Here is a 14,881-nt window from a genome sequence, read left to right as displayed (position 1 = left end):
AAAGCCTCTTATTTACGGTTTGTTTGTCATTAAATCCAATTATTAGATGAACTCCTAATTATTAGACTAGAATAAATAAACTGGACTATTTCATAAAGTGGTGGATTCAAATCAACCAATTACCAGTCAAATCCAATATAACTGTTACAAGAAATCTTGTAAAAACACGAGGACGTTCAGTAAAAAGGTGTGAAGTCGAGCTCAATCATATCAGTAGCTTATAAGAATATTTGGTGAATGAATTCAAAATCAGGTCTATTTTTCGTTTAGAACGAATGTATTATTATTATTATTATTATTATTATTATTATTATTATTGCCAAATCTGAAAACTTGCATGGACGGCAAATGTTCAGATCTTACAGGGTTATGGTGGAGAAGAAAATAAACTTTCTTCGTCCCTCTAATAAAATTTTTTAAATAACATTATTCTGTAGTCTACTCATTTCCTACGCCACAGCTTTGCCGCTGGTTACACTGGTGTATAGATGACCCACTGAGTTGAAACACCTCTGGCACTTTCTCCACCCACCCTGGGGTTTCACTGCCTCCACGGACAGCTGGGCATTTCTAAAAGAACAACGGCGCCACCTTCCGGTCAACGCGTGTCAGTACCACGCAGTTTCCATATGTGGTCCAGAGCTCACTAAAAGGTTTAAAACTGATTGGTTGCCTGAACAAGGCAAACTGCAATCTTTGTAACCCTTTACCCTTTACTTCACCTGCAGGACAGAGAGAAGCTGGGGGCTGGGTTTGGGAATACAAACCCACAGTGCACTTAACGGGTTATTCTTTAAATGTATTAAAAAGAATTGAAAGGTTTCCTGCTTAAAACTTGCGTAAAATATAGAATTTATATTAAAAAATATCCTGTCAGGTTAAATTGAATACACACGGCCTACAGTAGATCTATAGAGTGAACAGACATTCATGCATTAAAATGTTTCTTTCTGCCACATTTGAAACGACTCGCTGGTTTCTTTTGATGGCTCATTAGGCTGGATAAGGTCTCGTAGAGTCCGGACAGCCAACAGAGCTGTCATCATGACAAACAGCTCCTGCTTCTGTAAAGGCTACTCAATGTGGAAGGTGATGACTCCTGACATCTTCACGATGTTGTACGTAACACAGCATCAGCTCCACTAGATGACAGTCTTGTCTAACAAATGGTGGCTGTAGTACTGTTATGAAATATGACAGGCATCTGTAAGACCCAGTACACAGCTCACATGGATTAATGGGTCATTGTTACAAAGTATGGAGGTTTTAACACAAACTGAATTCCTAATCTAAACCAGCATCTGTGCAGGTTACATACCTTATTTAAAACATACAGTGTACTGTCCCAGATGTTTTCGTGTGTTTCCTTTTTGTTTGAATTCAATGCATTTTGACAAAAGCCTGATAAACAGGACCACATTTTATTGGTGTGTGTGTGTGTGTGTGGCCTACATAACACACTTAATGTGCCAGCTTGGATTGTGTTTTGCATGCTACAGTGCCCTCTGCTGCCCACTTGTGTGCAACGCACCAAATGAGAGCATCCCAGCCCCTCTGCCAAACCTGAACAGGATTAGCCTGGTTGCAGCCTAATTACACAGATTCAGCAGTGTTTGTCTTTTCTGCTCAGTTACCAGTCACTTACACGTGTGTGTGTATGTGTGTGTGTGTGTGTGTGTGTGTGTGTGTGTGTGTGTGTGTGTGTGTGTGTGTGTTTGTGTGTGTGTGTGTTGAAAACAGTGTTTTCAGCAGCAGGCAGCAACACCTAAAGGTAAACACCCTGGTTTGCAGTATATGTGTGTTAGCCATTATATTTGCAGATACTGCATCCACAACATAGAGTATTATTACAGATGTTAGACTCTTGACCTCTGTGAAATTAATTTGAGACATAAGGAAAGGAGGCAGGAGCATCAGTTTGGAGAGGAATGCTGGTCTGTCACAGTGAATGCACAACTATGTTTTCCATGCTCCTTTCTCTGTGTTCACTAATGAATAATTAGACACAAGCAGATAAATAGCCACAGGCTCCCAGAGCGATGCAGAGAGAGAGAGAAATCCATTTAGGTTATTACTCCATACATAAAACCCATTTTCATTTTCAGAGCCGCTGTTTGGTTTACTGTCAGAATAACAAATAGATAACAGCAAAACAAACCAACACTGAGACAAAAACAATTGAGCACATTCAGGTCTGGATTTAGGGTCTTGCCTCTTACGGCTCGGTACAGTCACAGTAAAGTAGATACATAAATAAACACTCTACTACCAACATTTTACACCTGTGCTATTTCACCAACAATAGTGTTTTCTCAATCATAAAAATACAAGTGTTGGAAATAACTAAAAACCTTGCTTGTATCTATACTAACATCCACTGATCCATATCATACATGTTCAATCACAAGTTTAATACCCTGCCTCACCTGAAATCACCTGCCATCCTATTAGCCACGCCCAGGAAGTTATATAACCCCACCCCTTTGACCTGAAAAGCCCCTTCCCTCCAAACCCTGCAGAGAACAAAGAGAACCACTGTGAGTCGAAGACTGGACTTTTCAAATCTTATGTTATTTTATTTAGTTCATATTGTAGCTGTTGTTTGATTAGCATTTTATTGTTGCATAGATTTTGAATGTTTATCTGTATTACGTTGCATCAGATTCCTGTGTTTAATATGATGAAGGCGAAGGCAATGCAGAGATGGTGGATGCATAAATGAATCAAGTGAAAGTAATGTCAGCTTGATTTACTTCACTCCACATCAGATGTTCAGTGAGCCAACGCCACCTTCATTGTAGGTTTACAATATGAAAAACACATGAGTATGAATGAACCTCATGAACCAGCATTGTAGCCTAAACTTAAGCCTAACGTTCAGGTCTGTTCCTCTAAATAAATTACACGATTTCCAGAACATAGTAATTTGATTGAAGATGTGTTTCTCCTGTGTTAGGCACCATGTGGACTCAGTACAAACTGAAATGAAAGGGACCTTATGACTGTGGGGCTTTTCTTCCTAACAATATAAATCAAAATATAAGGCCTCTTTTAAGATGCCTGTCATTTCAGCTGCTGTGGTGCCTAAATGGTACATATTCCAAATAGATGACTTTGTTAATATATGTGCACAAGCAAACTGACTAATTAACCTGCAGCCTTTGGGGCCCCTAGCAGTGTGGGGTCCCTCACAGTTTGCCTCTTCGCACTTTGTTCTTCACTCTTCATGAACAGTTTTGAGAAGTATGGTGCTTCCCATTTCTCACAAGTGTGAGGAAGTGTGACTGAGAGACAGGGTGATAAAAGCTCGGGCAAAAGGGTGTGTGTGTGTGTGTGTGTATTTGTACTTGTACTTGCTACATAGTAAGGACCAAAAAAAGTATTTTACTAACAGAGTGAGGACATTTTGGGAAAGTGAGGACATTTTGGCCGGTCCTCACTTTTTGAGACACCTTCAAATCACATTTTGAGGGTTAAGACTTGGTTTTAGAGTTATGGTTAGAATTAGGTTTAGGTTAAGGTTAGGGTCAGGGTTAGGGTTAGGCACTCAGTTGTGATGGTTAAGGTTAGGGTAAGGGGCACAGGAATGCATTATGTCAATGAGTGTCCTCAAAAAGATAGAAGTACAAGTATGAGTGTGTTTGCGTGTGTGCGTTGCCTTGTGCCTGAGCAGTCAGGTGAGGAGTATTGAACCTGGACTTCATTCTGTATGTGTTGATAACAAAACACCCTTGGATGGTATTGATTTGGGAATCTCATTCCCATCTGTCCTTTGAAGGGTCCCTTCATCATTCTGGCCCGGGAGCACCCTTAACCCCATTTTTTAATCATCATGTTTTGGCCCCTTCCCCACATTCTTTCAAACATTCTTTCCATCACAGGTGGAATACACTGATCAAAACAACACACCAAGCCCATTATTTTTGTAAATGTACACACTCATGTTTTAAGATAAACAAATTTTTATGTTTTGTCCTCAGAGTCTGGAACTGACATGACCCAACGTTCCTCTACTATGTGTGATGCTCCAGTGAGGCAGAGGAGGGAGGAAGGACCTGTGCACAGTTTATAAGGTAGCAAGAATTCAGTTGGCAACTGTAAAGACATCCTGGGTAGCAAAATATGTTCAGCACAACAGTGGCTTGTGATGAATGACACAGGCCCTTCTGCTCACTGGAGCTGGTTCTTAGCTCAAATTGGCCCAAATTAGCAACTGTTAATCCCAGCGAAATCTGTGTGTGTGTCCATATATTGGCCAGTTCTCTGGTTGGATTAATTTGTTTGGGGGCCTTGGGGCAAAATTTTCTTGTGCCCCTGTTGCCTCCAAGTTCCCATCATGCACAGGGCACACAGCACACTATAGATGGAAGCTTTGTTATATTTTGTTCAGAGACCCAGAAACCAACCAATATTCCTCTCCTGAAAACCCACCAGGCCCCAGGTTGTTAGTCTGGTTTAAGTTCATTTAACATGAAAACAATGTCAACTAAATTTATTAAAGACTGACTGGCTACCTGGGACATCACATTTTAAAACCAGAAACCAATTAGTACAAAAAGGAAGGTGTTATATATATATAAGCAAATTTGGCCCTAAGTGCACAATGGTTAAAATTAATAATGTAATGTTAACAGGCATAAAGAGAGAGCAGCAGCAGTTGCCAGTGAGTTATCTGTACCCTGCAAGTACCCAGATGGCCTGTGTGTATTTATAGTGAGTTGGTTAAATCTGCTGCTGTTGGAACCTCAGACGCCATGGGCTCCTGCTCTCTGCGTGGCAATTAACAGCATAAAGCTGATGCAGGATGAAAAACACATACGTACAAAATGTTTTTAAGAGCAAAGGAAATGTGAAAATCTACACCAGGGGTTTTTACCCAGTTTCACAATCCCAGTGGTCACAAAATCAACTCAGCACACAAGTGACCATGTAAACACCTGATTCAAGTGGGAAGAAAAGCAAAACCGCAGCTACCAGGTCTCTTTTCTCAAGTTACAGCAGTGCTAATGAAGTAGCAGGTGTGCACAGTGAAGCTGGGGAACGTGCACGTGGTGGGTGGTGTGTGCACGTGGTTGGCACGGAGCTCACAGAGCTCTTCATATGAGTTTTAAGGATAAATGGACGTCAAGCTGTGCCGACACAGCATGAGCACACTTAATCTCCTCAAGTGGAGAGTGTCAGTCAACACTGCTGGGGCAGATAAGGTGTGCTGGAATGTGACAGTGTGTGTGTGTGTGTGTGTGTGTGTGTGTGTGTGTGTACGTGGATGGGGTTGTGTGTGATTTCTGTTTGAATGTTGTGTGTAAATATGTTTTGCTGTATGTGTACAGTGAGTACGTGTATGTGTGTGTGCATAAAGGCACGATGAGCTCCCAACCCTTCACTGTCATACGAACCTCAAAACACAGACACACACAGACACACACAGACACAAACTGTCATGCTGTATGTCATCGTTAAAATATAAAATACAAATTTAGAGACTTTCTACAGGAATTGTTTGATCCCCACTCTCACACACACAAAGCTCATAATTTTAAGTTTTTCTTTCTTCTTATTGTTGTTTGTCAAATATTAGCGGAGCACGTGTGTGTCTTAGCAGCTCCTCGCTAAATTTTAAGCGACATCCGACTGACTGACAGAAGTAGGTCTGTGTGAAAAGAGCTCTTCCCTCTCTGGCTCTGTTCCTGGTGAGATCTCCTCCTCAACATCTTCTTCCTCACACTTTTGGAGAGCTTTTCCACTCCTCTTCCTCTTCCCTCTGTATTTCTTCTCACTCTGCCGTCCACAATGTGTTATCTCTTGTTCTTTCTTTCTTTCTTTCTTTCTTTCTTTCTTTCTTTCTTTCTTTCTTTCTTTCTTTCTTTCTTTCTTTCTTTCTTTCCTTCTGTCTCTGACTGAGAGTAATCAAATGAAGATTGAGGATTAAAGATGCCTCTGTTTCCACTGGCAAGCACACACACACACTGACTCACACTCACATGCACACACATATAGTTACTTTCACACACAACAGGAACACACACACACACACACACACACACACACACACACACACAGAGACACACATGGACCCCTTCGGGAAACCTTACACAATTATGGCTAGAATGGGATTCATTCTGAGTCTTCAACAACTCATTAACTGCATATTGCAAATTGTACGTTTCAGCAGAAAGCATTGATGAGGAACAGTGAGAACGGGGGCTTTGGGAGAGGTCGGCATCATTTTGACGTGTGTTCAGAATCTATTAGCATATTACATATAGTACGCTGTATGTATGTTATATACGGAGGGACAGAGGAGGAACTGTTTAGTTAAGCATACAGTAGGACCTACAGGTCAGATATGCGAAAATGTTGAGCCTTTTTAAATCTGCATGAAATTGCTGTTAGGTAGAATTTATGACAATACCGATAAGCTGCTATATTCAAATGCATACAGTATATAATAAATAGATATGCATAGGCATAAAGTATACAATAAATTTAATGCAGTTGTAGACACTTTCTGGCACTGATTTGTCAGGCAAACCCCACCAATGTAAGGATTAAAAAGGCTAATGTAAACATAGAAAATTATTTCCAGGCTTCTTTGTCCGGCTCTGCATACTCTGAGTACCAGCCTGTTGGTGATTTAACTACTACATGTCCTTGCATAACAAATACTAGATCTCTTGAGAGCAGTTAGGAAGACAAGTGCAGGACCTGAAGAGGAAAAGCTAAATATATCTTCATCTTTGGGTGTGTTTCTTTCTGTGATCTTGGTTGAGAGGCTTAGGCTCTCCTTATCGGTTGGACTGTGGAGAGAAGTTTGCGATGTGGTGCAGAGGTGCAGCTGCAGCAGGCTTCAGCTGATACGTGACCAGCTCATTAAAGTTTCATTGGTTCTTTGTTTCCCCTTTGGGTTATCCTTCACAGACCAGTTACTCTGACTCACAGCAGCTCAGTCAGTGCCCACGCATCTGTGTGTGTTGTGTGTGTGTGTGTGTGTGTGTGTGTGTGTGTGTGTGTGCATGCAAGTGTTGAGAATATGCCTCATGACACACCCTTCTTGGATGAGCTGTGACAAAGAGCAGAAATGTGGTCTCTCAAGTGGTGGGCTGACTCTTTCTCTCGCTCTCTCTATACACACAAAAACAGGTGCACACACACACACACACACACACACACTGCACTGATGAGTCACTCAGTCTCAAATTAGCACATTCTTTCTTACTGGTGTTTTAATTGAGGATGGGAGATGGGGTAGGTTAACAGCATTGTTAGCACAGCTTGGTGGAGCAGAAGGGGAGAGTTTGCTCTCCTGCAGGTGAAAGAATTCATGTTGTACAGCAAGTGAGAGCATGTGTTAGTTTTTACCTTCGACACCCACTCAGTGTGAGACCTGTAGGACCTGAGTGAACCTTGAAGCTTGCACTGGGGATTTACATTGATTTATACTGGAGACCCCGGCTTTAGACACATGATGATGCAATTCAAGGAAAATCGAACTGTGACACACTCTAAACGGTTCACCCAGATATTCGGGACCACAGGAGAGGCTTTTAAAACAAGGTTACTATTTGTCACTGTTTGTCACTTACTAATTAACTGATTGTAATGCTGTAGCATGCATGATGTGGTGAATGCGTCCCTCAAGCGGGCGAAAACGGGAACTACAAAGGTTTCTGGCATACTGAAATCTAATGAAATGTCTTGGTAACTACTGGATTTTGATGCACAAATTCATTTCCCCAGGATTACTTTGGTGATCCCTTCACTTTTCCTCTATTATTGGGTGAACATTTTAGTTTGTCTAATACTTGGATTTATGATCTAATACCTGCAAAACTGGTGACACTCAAGAGCCTTGGCTGTACTTTGTGTTTGTTGCTGATTTGCAAATGATAGCATGCTAACATGCTAAACAGTATACCTGCTTTATCTAATTTTAGCATTGCACTGATGAGCATATTAATATGATGCTGCACAGCTCATAGTACTACAAGCATGGCTGCAGACTCTTAGTCTTGTTAGTGTATATGAGTCATGGCATTTATCATAGAAAACCTGCTTCTGGCTCAGTGAAAATATCCTGCAGTTACAAATGAGGTAACTGGCTTTCTACCAAATTGACAAAAATGAAACAAAATGTATGGATCTTTTTTTCATAATTACCATTGGGATCAAAGACAAGAAAAACAGTTTTATGGTGGGTTTAAACAAACATGATGAGCAGAGCACACTATGCTTCTGGAAAGGCTTCTTTCACAGCTGCTATCACATGGCTTGTACTTGTAGGTAATAGTGTGATCAAATTAGGGCGTTAAATCTCCTCAGGGTCTTGGCAAGCTCAGTGCAACATTGTGAAGTGCATTTGACAATTCATTTATCGAGCCAAGAGTTATTTTTCTGAGGCAGGTGTTACTAGGTAGACCATTATCAAAGAGGCGACATCCTCCTCTGACATATAAATGCTCAAAAGGATGTCAATTGCTGCACAGACGGCGAAGGTAGGCGTTGTTGGTGCTTGTCCTCCAGGATTAGGCTGGAAAACAAACACACACACACACACACCACACAGAACTACACACACATAAATAGACACACAGCGAGCAGGAAGAGTGATGTTGTTTTGGTCTGTGGATCTTTGTAAATTGAATTGAGAAAAGTGAAGATAGCAGGAGAAGTGAGAAGAAGACAGAGACAGAGAGAGGAAGAGCTGAAGAGGAGAAGAGGGAAACTGGGTCAGGCAGGAGAGAAGGGAGGTGGGGCAAACATTACTGACACCACCTTTTGTCCCCCTCTCCCCCCCTCTAGCATCCACCCTTAGTCTCTGACCAGCAATTACACCTCTCCAAATTATGATCTATACCGGCAGAGTGGACCTGACCACGGATGGAGATAGATTGAACTCTGTCTCCTCCCTCTTCCCTCTCTTTCTCTCCCTCTCTCACATGGTCAGCTTCCTCTCTCACTCTCAGGTTTGCCGATGGAGACAGATGGCGCGGGGCCCCTGGCCTCGGCCCCTGCAGATTGATTATTGATCAGGAGGACAGAGATGGATCGAGGGGTGGAGAGGACACCGAGGAGCGGAGAGAGGGCTGTGGAGGGGAGGCGGAGGTGGAGAAGTGGGAGGATTTCAAGGAATTTATGTTTTAAGAGAGGAGCTAAAGGATGGCAGGATGAGGAGAGGAGGCATGGTGGGGGGAGAAGGGGGAGGGTGTGGGCTCGGCAAAGGTTTTCTTTAGCTCAGCCATCACCTCAAGAGAGAGCTATTGACTAAGCTTCAGATTTATAGCCAAAATCTGAAGTGTTTTGGATTCTCTTCAGGTTTCCCAAGTTATAGCTCATTCTTCGTCAATGACTGTCCCACACTTCCTTTAAATAGATGTTAATCATTGCAATGAGTGCACAGACTGTATAGCTAAAAAGAAAACTTTTTATGAATGAAGGAAAGCTTTATGTTGAGACTTGGGGGCATGCAATTTGAATTTAAGGGGTCACAGGATTCATTTTGCAGATAAAGAATCGCCTAAGCTTTCATTTCTGTTGGATAAATGAAAACTACAGCAACAAAGTCACACTCAAAATCTCTTTTTTTTACATTTTCTACGCATCACCTGTGAGTATAGACTAGTTGTGTATGAGTGCCTGCCCTTGTGTTTGTGGCATGAGTGTTTGTGAGCATGCTGATGTGTTGGGAAGGTGAAGCTGCCTCTCCTTGCCAGACAGATGGCTATCAGCAAGGCTCCAGAGAGTGAGTGCTGCTTTACAGTGGAGCCAAGAGGTTAAGCTGCAATCTCCACTGTCTCTTATTTTTCCCTTCTCTTGCCATACCTTTCATCTTCTCTCTCTCTCTCTCTCTGTGTGTGTGTGTGTGTGTGTGTGTGTGTGTGTGTGTGTGTGCTCGTTTACTCCCTTTGCATTCCTATGTGTGAATATCAGTGTGTGTGATAAAGGAACAGAAGGAGCCTGTTGGCTGGTACGTGTGAGTGTGCTGGAGGCAGATAATGGAGGAAATAAACGACATGCAGGCAGCTGCCCAGCTCAGGGTTTACACTGGGTGCCATCACTGATGGCAGTTCCTGACTGTGTGTCCTCCTAAAGTCATTATTCAACTTAAAATGATTACATTCATCTTCCAATAATTACCAGAGTGCTCACAAATACTCGAGAAACACACAGTTTTCTAAATACTCTGATTTTAAGTGTGTTCTTCATTTCATCTTTGTTCTTCTCCTCTCTGGATATTCCAGGTACATGACTTCCATATGTGCTCCACCCCCCAGGCATAGTGGGAGTAGCGTCCCAGGAGGAGGCATCTCTGTGGGCTTCAGAGTGGGAAGACTGGATGGGTGCAGGATGGAGTGGCTCAGTTTGCCCCTGGAGGCTTTATTTAGCCACTTACAGCCTGAGGGAGAACTGCTAAATTAGGAATTGCGTGTGTACATGTCTATTTTCATGTAAGAAGTTTTGATTATAACACGTAGCCTACTGTATCTCCAAAACAAGCTTTTCCAACATGATATTTTAAAGAAGAAAAAAATTTCCTCAAAGCTGCTCTATTCAACATTTTTGTAATGACAATGGCTGGAAATGATCACCTAACACTGCAGTTCCCTTCAGGTCAACAGAGCCTTTTAGCATCTGTCGTCTCATTGTTTTGGCTTTTGGGGTCCACAAATGTACTGTTTTGATATACTCTGTCTGCTCTCATCATGTCTGCCATGTTGTTTTCAGGAAGAAAAACTCCCTCTACTCTACCAAACTGTAGACAGACAAAGACAGCAACTAGCTGGTAAACATTGTTTAGCATCTATAGAGTCATGTCTCCTTCAGCAGTTAGTGGAGACCAAAACAGAGCTTAAAGGGGAGCAAATGAACTGAATTTGTATTCGTAGGTTGGCTATAAATGAGATTCCAGGGGAATGCTAATGTAGCTCTGCTCCTGCGTGATGTGTAAAGAAGCCATTATTCACTAAGAAGATTACCATATCAACTTGTAAAAAGTCATATACTGTGTCAGTATTTCCAACTTGTTTCTGCTGCCCCCATGTGGCCAAAATTTGATTTAAAAATGATTTCAAACAGATTGAGAAATTGATTTGAACTGACAAGAGAAAGATTCCCAGGTTCATAAGATGATAACAGTTAACTTTCACTTGCTGGGTGCAGTGTCATGTCAACATAAATTCAATGTACAAATGTGTCATGAGACTGTGTAATGTGCATGCATTGTTGCTGAAATTACATATCTGTAGTCATATAATATTTATTACATATATTTTGCACTTATCCACAGCCCATGAAACACAAGCTGGTAGACCAGCCCTTTACGATTTAGCTGGAGTGTGTAATACATCCTGACGTTTAGCAAGTTAGTGTTTACAGCGTTAAAAGGCTGCTTTCAGCCACATTACACATGCACATCTCTAAGATTGGGCTGTGTGGCATTGGGGTTAATGAAGTTTCTCTCCGCTACGCCACAGAGGAGAAATATCTAGTGAAGCGGGAGATGGCTGGCTCTCTTTCTGAGTGTCAACAAACAGTGGGGGAGTCCTCCATAAATGACAAGACGTAGCCGGCCATATTTAGCTTTATTATGCTGTCGTCTCACCAGTATTTGGGGAAAATGCAATCAGTCTCACCACACAAGCAAATGAGTGCAGAAAATGAGAAAGAACGTGTGTGCAAACGCACATTCACGCATAAACATCCATGAAAGAGTTTCATCGGGATACACATACACACCCATGAACATGCGCAAACATACTCATAAATGCAGACAAATAACTTAGCTGGCCGGCTTATGAAAACATTCCCCATCCCTCAGATCACAGTTGGGGGTGTGTAGATTCTTCCCAAGTCGCTGCACTCAATGAAGGATGGAGGGAAATTGTGCAAATTAGGTGAAGAGAAGAAAAGGATGAGTAAGTGCGCTACAGAATACAAGTATGAAAGAGGTGTGAAATATCCTCAAGGCCTCCTGGTGTATCAAAAAGCACAACCAGCTGTGTGTTTACCAGCTTACCTGCATCAACAACACACACACACACACACACACACACACAGAAACACAGAAACACAAACACATACACATAGATAATCGTCGAGGAAATCTCTCTTCCATCTTCCATTTAAAATGGATACAGTTTCCTTTGCTTTAAATGTATATGGAAATTGTATAATTTCCATAGAAAGAAATTCAGGAATGTGTTGAGAGACACTGCTAGAGGGACGATGCTCTTCCAGGGATGTTGTGTGTATGTGTGTATATATGGATATATGCATGCTATCAAAAGAGTTTGTTGTGAAGGAAATGTTTTATTCACTTTTCCCTACTGATGCTCCTTTCTGAGAAACTGTTTTTTTCTGTTTACTTAGAGACAGCAAGCCTGACCTGGATGAGACGAGCAGAGAGACAGAGAGAGAGAGTGAGAGAGAGAGGAGAGAGAGAGAGAGAGAGAGGCTTGGTAAACATTTGAAGCCGAACACATGATGATAGACAACATGGAAGAACTGTGACTCCACCAGCCAAGCGAGGTGTGTATGTTTGTGTGTGTGTATATATAAAACTGTTGTCGTGAATCTGACGTGACACATTCCTTTTTGGTGCTTGCAGGGGGTGGATTGAGAGAGTGTGTGTGTGTGTGTGTAAGGCTGAGGGGAGACAAATTATTCACCCTTGTGTGATGTGTATCATGGCGTAGGAACGTATATATATATATATATATATATATATATATATGACTCGCTGTTGTAACTGCGCCTCTGAGAAAGACAAATGCTTTTTCACTTTTCAGGGAAAACTGAAGGAAACACAAGCACACTCTATGCTCACTGTTAGAAATACAAACAGTGATTTACAAATAAATTCATGCAAAACTCATCCATCCATGCATCCATTTTGAAGTAAAAAAAAAAAATCACTCTGTATCTCATCATTCAACAAACTTAAAATATAGATGATCCCTCCAGTAAAAGTGTCTTTGTTTTGCAAACCAAGGACTCAGGTTAATATTTCCGTTAATATTTATAAGAGTCAACAGCAAACAACAAACACAGCTAAACGTATTAAGACATATTATCTTCTTAGAGTGTAAGAACATATTTGAAGGAGTACACCTCCCTTTTATCAATCTTTTTCCAATAGAATAAAACCTTTCTGGTTACTGCCCTACACAACAAATTGTTGGAGAAGTGTTGCTATTCATCTGCTCCAAAGATACACCCAATGTCACCACAGTTAATGTTCGCACCACCATGAAAGTGATTTACCTGTGTTGCACGATGCATTAGAGGCTCCTTAGTCTCGACAAACATGTGGGTGTAGGTGTAAGTTCAGCCAACAGTATTCAGATTCTAATGTAAAATATCAGACTCGCCTGCTTTTACAGTCACCTCTCCCTCACACTCCATCTCTAAAAAGTTGGCAGAGATGAATGTCCTTGATAGAAGTATGCTTTGCTTCACACTGTGAGTGGTGTCAACACTGAAACGCAGCCTATCCTAACAAGCCTATCCTCTCAGTCAGAGCATCTTTGCCTCCCTCCTGCTCTCTTTTTTGCTGTATGTCTGTCTTTCTCTTTGACTCTTGCTCTTTTCCCTCTCTCTTTCTCCTCTGTCTACACATCGCTGCCTTAGAGGGAGAGAGGGTAGAAATGGGAGGTGCAGATGCTCCTCTGAATAAGAATTTAGGAGGAGCTCGATATTGTCTGTGAGTTTGATGAAAAGAGGGAGAAGAAAGACTGGGAGGAATAGAGAAAAGGGCAAACAAAAAAGAAGAAAAGGGGTAAAAATAGATTGTGAATAATGTATATTGCTGGCCTCCTAACGATTTGCTGTTTAATACCGGCCTAAATCCCTCAACTTCTCGTAAAAACTTCAACAATTTCGCAGTCGAGTAATCTTCCGATTTAATAACCTTAAGCTTCCCTAGCTCCATAAATCTGACGTTCCTACGCCTTCCCTCCCCAACCTCGCCCTCCCCTCCTCATCCTCCCTCCTTCCCTCCTTCATTCCAAGCCTCTGTGCATTTTATCTCCATAATAGCACAAAGCGGCGCGAGCTGCCTTGGTGGGAGAGATAAGGGAAATTCCTGCCCGTATTTTAATAGCTTCGCTCAGCTATCTCTTCCTACCAACTCCTCAGGAGCTGCCAGCCAGTGCACTCACCTTGGACGCAGCACCCAGAGGAGAATCCTACAGAAAGGCATGACTGCTGAACGCCTGGCGTGTGTATTGCATGTGTGTAATTGACAAAGAGTGTGGGTGTTTGTGTGCTCGAGTGTGTTCATGAATTTATGCCTGTAACTATGTTTGTGGGTGTGTGTCAATAAATGCATCTGAATGCGTACCTATAGAGAACAGTATAGTATATGTGTGTTGTTTAGAGTGAAGGCTACAAATGTTACTATGGGCCTCTCTGTATTGCAACCTACCTTTGACTGCTGACAGCTAATTAATGACATTTTTTCCCCTGTGTATTTGTCTTTATTAATCCCGTTTTCTCTCCCATTTAAATGGAAGATTCCAAACCAACTGAGCAAAACCCCAGATTACATTCATTATCAGTATTTATGTAATTATTGTATGCACAGTATGGTGCAGGTATAGTCAGAATAGTGCAATTAAGATATTTGTTTACAGTATCATGATCATGATGGGTAAATATAAAAAAATCTGTATTAATTCTGGTCAGAGAGCTCTGGCATAATACGTGGAATTACCCGTGTAATCTGGTCTGGATGTAGGATTAGAATTAGAATTGATGTTCCGTTAAATCGAGGTGCCTCTGCTGTCTCACCGAGTGACATGCAAGCAGGGACGTCAGATTTGGTGTCATGGTAATGTTCCTGCACACAGCTGCTTTTTTAACAGACAACAAACAGCATTACTTT

General features: G+C 41.7%; 1 long non-coding RNA gene across 1 annotated transcript; it reads left to right on the top strand.

Annotated features, from left to right (window-relative positions):
* The first annotated feature begins 2,511 nt into the window (after positions 1-2,511).
* On the top strand, positions 2,512-14,543 carry LOC139626358 (uncharacterized). The gene is made up of 5 exons (XR_011692238.1): positions 2,512-2,537; positions 3,981-4,073; positions 10,723-10,780; positions 12,367-12,525; positions 14,134-14,543. It is a non-coding gene; the product is annotated as an uncharacterized lncRNA (long non-coding RNA).
* The last annotated feature ends 338 nt before the right edge of the window (positions 14,544-14,881 follow it).

Source organism: Trachinotus anak, unplaced genomic scaffold (genome assembly GCF_046630095.1).
Source record: "Trachinotus anak isolate AG129_WGS33_773 ecotype Australia unplaced genomic scaffold, CSIRO_AGI_Tana_v1 ptg000010l, whole genome shotgun sequence".
NCBI lineage: Eukaryota > Metazoa > Chordata > Actinopteri > Carangiformes > Carangidae > Trachinotus > Trachinotus anak.
This window is presented reverse-complemented; position numbering and strand designations above follow the sequence as displayed.